We start from the raw sequence: 8,768 nt of genomic DNA on the forward strand, positions 1-8,768 counted from the left end.
GCAGGAGACAATGTGAAATACAAGTTAAACTATACATGCATTTTATATATTATTTGCATCAGTTAGACTCAGGTATTCTGACTGAAAGCTGCTTTCTGAGGTTGGCCACTGGGAAAGCTTGTGAGCACATTAGATGTAATTCTAAATCGGCCTCCTCCCGTCCCTTCCTGTCCAGATGTTGCATTGTAAGGTGTTTGTTGACTCAAAACAGGCTTACAACTGTACAGCAAAGTCCGTGTTATTCATAATTTTTTTGACTGTGGAGAAATTTTCTTTTTCTTTTTTTTTTTTTTTTTTTTTCCCCTTTGGGGTGCTTTGGGTAGAATTATTTTCATTGGTAGTGTTAAAAGCAGACGGTCTAAATGTATTATTATGACAATTCCTGGTCCCAGCAGAATTAGTGAAATCTGTTCAGTTGCTTGAAGACCAAGCAGACACAGGTTTTCTTTAATAGTCTTATGGGAGCCCTGAGATCTTTCATTTTTATATGTGCAAATATATTTTAAACCATGAATTTGGAAATCAGCTTTCTCTAGTGCTTTTCCTTTTTGGTTTTGTAGCTACTTGGACAGTTCTATATTCATGTTTCTTAAAGAGGTGGTTCTCACCAAAATGTCCTTTCCCCTCAGTCATGAGAGCGATGGGAAGTACACAGGTGCATGGTAGCAACAGTGAGGCACAGTCCCCTCTAAATCTACGGCTGCTAAATGGAACTAATTAAATCTGATTGTAACGGTTAATTTTCCAGTGGCTGAGGGGGGGTATGTATATTTTATAGTCTTTGTAAGTTTTGATTTATAAAGTAAGATGCGTCTTTATTTGTTCTATGCTGATCAATTCTGTTTGCAGTCAGAAGCTACCCTTGGGACCACTTTTTAAGTCTTTTAAAGAATATTTATCATTCCATGTACTAATGATGGCTTATGGAAATGGAGAAATTTTACAAATTACTTAAATACACCTTTTTCTGTCATCAAAGGGACCCTGGGATTTGCAAGACATGACAAGTTTGGGCAGAACGTTAATGTTCCTCTGGTAACCCTGGAAATTAGTTTTTCACTTATGCGTGCAGTGGAATCCAGTAGCTGTCGCCTTTGTCTGCACATCTGATTTGCTCCTTAAGGCTTTTGTTTTCTTTGACGTAACAGTGGAGAAGGAAAACGCTGTTGAAAGGCAGGAGGAAATACCTTCAGTGGTTTTGTTTGTGGAGCAGGTTTGTGTTACTGAGGAGCTGAGCTTTGCCTAAAAGCTGAAGGCTTAAAACTGGAGATTAAGAAAAGAAAGGAAAAGAGAAAAAAAAAAAAAAAAAAGATACATTTAGTGAGACTCCCCAGGCCCTACTGACCTGTGTTGCTTTGGTCTTGTCCCTTTGACTGAAGCTAGTATTGAAACCTTAATTAATGACTTTGCTATAGATTGTAAAACTTCCAGAGTTCTGTGTTTCACCTGAATGGCAGCCCTACTGCGGAAACAAAGAGATTTCTTAGAAAGTGGAATACATATAAATGGTCACCAAAAATCTTCTGTTGTTGAAGTCTTATACTAGTCTTAATGTCATCAACTCTACAGATGTGACTGTGGGAGTCTGTTATTTGTTTGCCTTATGATTGGCTTGAGAGTAAATAATCCATGTCATAATGAGTTAAAGGAAGGAGAGAAGAATAAATCATCACTTTCCCAAACATGCTTCATGTCTTTTAGCTTAGACTGTTGGTCCAACTTATTTCTTTTCTACCTACTTCGTCCTGGGAAACCGAATCTCTTTGCAAAGTGTGGCTTTACCGTCCTCGTCCTTTAAATCTGAGGTTAAGATTGTTCAGCTTGCTCTATCTTTGAGGACAAATGCTTGTTTCAGATGCCTGTATCACACATGAAATGGCACAAACCTAAATCATCTGATAGAAGCTCATCTGCTTCTTCCTGGGCTCTTGCAAAGGTCACTTTAATTGCTTATTTTTTACTTCTTTAACATCATATGTTGTGTCAGATTAGTCTCTGAGCATCACAGCCCATCTCAATTCCACTGTGCACTCCCTCAGCACAACAGAAGCTTTGCGTGTCTTTGAAAAGTTTTCTTTCAAGTATTCTGTGATTCTTTGAACCAAAGCCTTAACTGCAGGGTTTGTAATCCGTTTTGGTGTTTCAGCACTGGTACACTTCTGATGTTGCAGAAAGGCCATCTCTTCAGCCAGTGATTCTGTCCTTTTGCACAAAGAGCTGCATTGGTTTCTTTCCAAGAGCTTGAGTGCCTTGCCTAATTAAAATAAAACAAAAAAACACCAGCCCCACCCAGCTGTACTCTTCACTTACGCTTTCACCGAGAAACAGAAATGGGTACAGGCACAGCCATGGAGTGCTGCGCATCTGTAGCAGTGGGAAGTCTCACTCTGGATTTTAAGCCACAGCTCAGAAAAAAAGACATGTTTGCTCCAAGAAAACTCAGGGGATGGGCGGGGCCACGGTTAGCATCTAATCTGTGAACTGAGAACTGAAGTCGCGCTACAGGTCTTAGAAACTGGCGGTTCTGCAAGGTCCATCGCGTTGGCTGACAAGAGCCCCTCTGTGTTTCCCATGGCTCTCCGTTAACAAGGGTCTCAACATTACACGCCAAGCTCAGATACAACTGCATTTACTCCTCCAAATACTAGGCAAAAAATCTGCTTTGTTTTCTATTTTATACTGTGTGACACTGCAGTGATGGGGGGACGTGGACAGGATAGGTTTTGGCAACTAACACGTTTGCAGAGTTTTGTTAATTTCTCTTGCCCTTTAAGACTACCAAGAAATAGGAGCTCAGGCAGTTCAGCTCCTGATTTCCAGTGCCACACTCAGTACATTTAACAAGACCAGGAAAACTGACACAACAGATTGGCTCCGTGATGCTGTCTGGCAAGCTCGTTGCTTCAGCAGAAATGTTAAGAATTTCCTGACTGGATTTGTGAAGAATGGCTTGGGGTTTTTTCATCTCTGGAGTATTACTAGAACTTACCGTCAGTCTGGAGGCCTCAGCTCCCACTAAAAACCAGTTCTTCAGAAAGGGATGCCTTGTGCTTGCCAGGAAAGCCTGCTGATTTGCATGATCAGTTTTCAAGCTCTGACTTAAAGGCCTGTGACCCGAGAGACACTTCTTACTGTTTTGTGCCATGTTCCCATCCTGGTTGTACTCCTGGGGCTGGTATGTGATGATAGCATAGATAAGCCTTTTCTCAACAACCCACTGGTACAGGTCTTACCCAGCATGGGGCCTCTGTCCATGGATGGCTCGGAGTCACGCTCTGCTCGTGCTCCATCCACTCCACTTCCTTTTTTATTCCCTGAAGCTCAGCCACAAGCAGGATTCCTGCAACATGCAGGAGTGCTGACTGCTGCTGCTGGGCTCTTCCCTTCAGCTTGGAGAGCACCACACAACCAGGGTTTTCTGCTTTGACCCCATCCTTCCTTGCCCAGGGCTTCAGAACATTATGGATGTTTGTGGCACTGGCTTCAGACTTCTGCCACAGTTTCTGAAGCCTGTTCTTGTAATTATTTTTAGCGCTGCTCATCTATCATCTGCATGGAAGTCCATGTATATCTTGTTTATCCCTTTGCTATAGCATCTGAAAGCCTTTAGTTCATCCTTCCATAAAAATCAAACCATTTGTGTCCCCCCCCTGTGTGGGTTCCTCTGGGGCAGGTGCTAGCTGCAAGAGGAAAATAAGAGATGAGTATAGTCCATTATAGGAGGATTAAAGAACTCTTATCCTTCTGGCAGGTCAAGAGACTCCTGGGTCTCAGTTCACTCAAAGGCACCAAACAAGCCACTGGCCAAAAGCAGTAATTTGCAGATTTTCCGAAAGACTTGTCCTGCACTTGGCTGCTTCCAGCGCAGTGCTGGGTTGGTTTAATTAGGGTGCCTGCATGCAGGGAGCTACGGGTGCTGTTAGGAAAGTAACATAAGCAAAATATAACCCTCCCTGTCTGCAGACACATCCACTGCTGTCTGCTTTAAGGTGGTGCTAGTCCTGAATAATTGCTGGGGTACAGCAAGTCTAAATTCAGGAAAGTCAGGAGGGAATCTGGGAGCATGGAGGATGAACACCAGATCCTAGCATCTCAGTGAGGCTGGAGGTGGCAGCATTGTATGAGCCCTAAAGCCCAACTATGAGCACAAGGGACATTGACAGTCCTTAGCAGAGGTGTAGAGGTTTTCATGAGCATAAATGGAGAAGATGCAGGTCTTACTGAGGATGTAGTTCCACCAACAGTCTTAACATGTTTTTCTTTGGGGGCTTGAGTTTGACCAACTGGGTCTTCCATATGTTGTCCTTCATTTGTACACATCTGAAAGATCTGATAAATGGACTTCATCTGCTCCTGCTCTTCCCGCACTCCTCAGGAGGGGTAGGGAGCAGAAAAGGGAGGAGGTAAGCGGGTCGTATGCAAAAAACCCTTTAGTCAGCACCCGAATATTGTGAAATAGCATCAGTGACTTGACAACGTAGATCTGGGAACCAATCGTACTGTGATGACAGGGAGGCCCCAGCAGTGCAAATACTTCACACAAAGCCTTGTGTTTGAGCAGTGCCAACAGAATCTGCAGCAATGCTGAGACTTTGCTGTGTAAGTAACGTAAGCCTTTGATGACCTGGGAGGCTTCTCTGCTAACACATAAAATCATTGTGAATGGATCAACTGAGGTCTCAGATTGGTTACCAGGATTAATATTTTGGCAATTATGCTAGTATTTATTGGTGCATAGTAATTCCAGTAGGTAAGAATCTGCCTGTTTATGTGCAAAGATGAACTTACTCCACCTGGAAAGTTCAGAAGTATCCTTTCGTGTGTTCTTTGGTTATACCACCAAGCCATAAAATTATACCACACACTTTAATAAACTTGTAATTTATTTTAAAAACATCTGAAGATGTCTGCAGTGGAAGTGTGCTTTACTAGTCACTAATACGCAGCAGTACCCACCGGGATTACTTTCTGTAAATCTACAACTCAGCAACTGGAGATCACTTGTGCAAGTTAAAAACAGACACACCCCAGCCCCCCAGCCCTGGCTGGGGCTGGCACAGCCTTTTTAATATAACTGCTCACTAGTGGAATCCTCTGTGAACCTGTGTGAATAATGACCAGACCTCTGTTTTTCCACTAGTCATCTAATATTTACTTTTTGTCTAAAAATAATGTAGCTTCAGCCTTAAGGTGCCTCCTGCTGCTCAGGACAGTATCAGGACAATCTTGGACCGCCCAGGCAAGCTTTTATTATTTCCACCATTTATGCCTTCTTGTTCTGAGCAGGTGAGCACGAAGCCCACGCAATGTGGTTTTGGCTTCAGTGATTTGTCCTTTTGCTTTTCTTTTGATGCATGATTAGGGGCAGCTGGGACACTTCAGAAAGGTGAATTTCCACTGTCACGGCACATCAAACAGCACAGGCACAGCGCAGCCAGCTGCTTTTTGTGTCCCAGTGGCAGCCTCCCACCCCTGCCAGAGGCCGCGGGCATGGACGTATTTACAGCCAGCCCCCGGCTGAAGCTCCCGAGCGCTGCTCCCGTGCTCTTTCCATCCCCGCAGACTTCACCCAGCCGTCGATGATGCTCGCTTCCAGCTTGCGCACCGCTGTGACGGACGGGGGGTCGGCTGGATTATGTCCTCTAGAGAAAGCAGAGCAGCGTGAGCTAGGAGCTCTTGGCCTCTTGCACAGGGAAAGCCAAGCAGGGAATTTGACACAGATCGTATCTTTTGTACTTCATATTTATGCCCTGGAAAACAAATTGCAGCATTGCACCCCCCAGGGGTTGGGAGGAGCCTTGAGAGCCCTGAGCTCTCCCTCTCATCAGCGGCTGCTGCTCTCTTTGCTCTGGGCCCAAAGGCTGGTGGCTAACGCGAAGAGATTCTGGACTACTTCCCGTAACTGATCTCTCCAGGCTATCGCACACTTGTGACAGTCCCTGTGCAAGAATGTGTTCTAATGAAAGGGTGTGAGCTTAGTGCTGAGTTCTGCAGAGGCTGGCTTCCCTGAAGGCTGCAGGAGCCCCGTACTGGGGAAGAGGCTTGTTCTCCCACAGTTCGGCTGCTCCGGTCTGGCATCCAGTGCTCTTCCAGTGAAGTATCTCTGGGTTCTCTGGGCTGTGGCTAGCTAAGATCAAACATCCAGAGGAGGAGGATTTTGTCAGGCAAAGGAAAGTTCAGTTCTTACCGGAGATCGAGGTGATGAGCGCCTCCTTTAATGGTCAATGCAATTAGTGAAGGACTGAGGCTGCTATTTATCTGTAAGGAGAAGGAGCAGAGACAAACAAGTTACTGAGCAGAACTGGACGAGAGTTCTGAAAACTGGGAGACAAGCTGGGCAGGACTGGGGAAAAGCATGGGAAGACATCCTTGGTACGGCTGATACTGTGCATGGCTAACAGTGCTGATGAGCCAAATCATCTCTCAAATGAAGCAAAGGCTTCCCCCAAGATGAAAACTGTCAGCCTGCTCCAGTGCAGGTGGGTTGAAGTAACCGGCTCCTTTGGGCTTGTGCACCCTGAGCAGCTGGGGGTGCCAAGCCAGCCCAAACCAAGGAACCCCTGCATTACCAGCAGCAGCTCAACTTACTTAGAATCTAGTTCTGGGTCATTTTTGGTTTTAAATTTTAAACTAGAGCTCTGCCACCACTGAAGCTTTGTTGAACCAAATATGCCCTGGTTCAAGCTGCTGCTTACAGCAGCCACTGGGTCTCATGAAGTGTGCTGAGACTGGAGACAGAAAGGAGCACTCAGCTGTCAGCACCGAGATGAAGTCTCAACCCAGAAACATGACGGGTTGTGATTCACACCCGAGGTGCTGGGTAAGAAGGCTCCGGTGTTCCTGTCTGATGGACTCCAGCAGTGTGTCCATCGTTAATGTCCTGAGGCTCCTGAATGGTTCAGCACAGAACAGCTGCTTGCAGAAACTCAAATGGGCTAAAGATCAATCGCTGGTGCTGCTTTGAAAGAGGGAGGGGGGTGGTGTATCACCTGGAAAGGCTGCGCTCTGTGCTGGGTGTGCAAGAGTACACGTGCTTACCCCACCTCCAGCCCACGGGTCCAAGTCTCCATTTGAAAAAATTATGTTGCTTGCGCTTTTGAGGTCTGAAATTCAAAGATAACATTTGAGAGGCCTCCTTCCTGCCCATTTATACCCAAACATGCTTGGCTACTGCAGCAAACATGGCCAAGAACAGAGAACAGAATAAAACAAATTCTTGGCAGTTTTTAGGTTTTCCACTTCTTTCTCAAGGAGGTACAGAAAGGTCTGTTTGGCTCAAGTCATCACCAGGGTGTGACTTTCTGCCAGGACTTGTTAGTGCATTGTGCCTGTCCCCAGGGAGCTCAGCTGGGCAGGGGGCAGACAACCTCCGGGTAAAGCAAAGGGACGAGCAGGCAGCACAGCTCACCTCCTCCCCAAAAGTTTGTCTGCAGCCAGTGTGCTCGCGGCCTCACGTGCCATTTGCTCTGACAGTACCCCTCTCGCATGGCCTCTGTGAAGGGCATCTCGGGGAACATGTCAGTCACGTTATTGCTGTTGAAAGTTAGGTTGATCTCGGTGCAAACCTAAGAGAGGTACAAGAGCTGTCACAAGACAGGAGGATAACCAGGGCAGCAGCTCAAACCTGTTGGTGTCTCCAACACCTCACCTGGTAGTCCCAGGCCTCGGCATCTGAGCCCACGCCGCAGCCCGTAGGGTCGGCACAGGACCGGTACAGCTGGTAAATGTCGTAACACTGTGCCGAGCCAGAGGAGTTGTAAAACACCCCTGCAAGATGGAAACACAGCACAAGTTGTCAGAACCTCTCACTGTCTCACCCACCGCCTCCTGCACGAGCCTCATGGCTGGGACCAAACAGAGGGGCAGCTGTCCCAGCAGGCAAGCGTGTAAGGTTGGGGCAGAGCTGGCAGGGTCTGCACCAGCACTCCGTTACCATCCCAACTTTATGCCGAAGCTTTCACACAGTCTCAAGCCTGGCAGCACGATATCCTGGACTTCTACTGTATCCACAGGGAAGAAGAGGCTCCCAAGTGCTCGCTGCTGTCTATGCTCGCACCAAAAGCCAAGTGACTGGCTTACCAGTCCTCAGGAGAGCTCCAGCCTCCAACCCCCAATGGACCCCAGGCACAGGCTGGGGACAGGACGTTAGCTGTGATGGGGACACAACTGCTGAGACCTTCCCCCCCCGCCTCCCTGAAAGCAGCTGTCATCTGAAAGCATCAAATTCAGTCCGCGGGCCAAAGGCGGCATGTCACAGGCAGGATTTTGTTTGACTGTTGTTCAAGTAAAAGTGTGCAGGCTTGCCCAGATGAAAGAGCACCTGACCTGGCGGCGCAGCGAAGCATAGCTGGGAGCTGCTGAAGAATGAGCTGCTTTTTTGTGCGGATGGGTAGTTACCAGATAATGAGGAGGAGGAATGTGGCTATGCCAGTGGCCATCCACTGCTGCCAGTGTGACAGCCCACAGGCAAAACCCACAAACACTGGGGGTTTTGTGCAACAACCAGCACCAACAGCTCCATTCACGAACAGCCCCGTGCAGCTCCGCACGGCACGCACCGCTCTGCGCCTGCACAGCGCCGGGCAGTGGCCCCCGAGGAGGACAGCTGCTGCCGCTCCTGCCTTTCGGCTGGGGCCCTGGGAAAAACAGCCTCAGCTCCCTTGAAGCATGAAAGCCCTGGTTTAGCTGCAGAAGACTGCCCAGGAGATGCACTGAGTGTCTGCAGCAGAGTCTCGGGGCTGCTCCAGGGCTCTGTGCCTTTCAGAGCA

Source organism: Pterocles gutturalis, unplaced genomic scaffold, assembly GCF_000699245.1.
Source record: "Pterocles gutturalis isolate BGI_N339 unplaced genomic scaffold, ASM69924v1 scaffold28518, whole genome shotgun sequence".
NCBI classification, from domain to species: Eukaryota; Metazoa; Chordata; class Aves; order Pterocliformes; family Pteroclidae; genus Pterocles; species Pterocles gutturalis.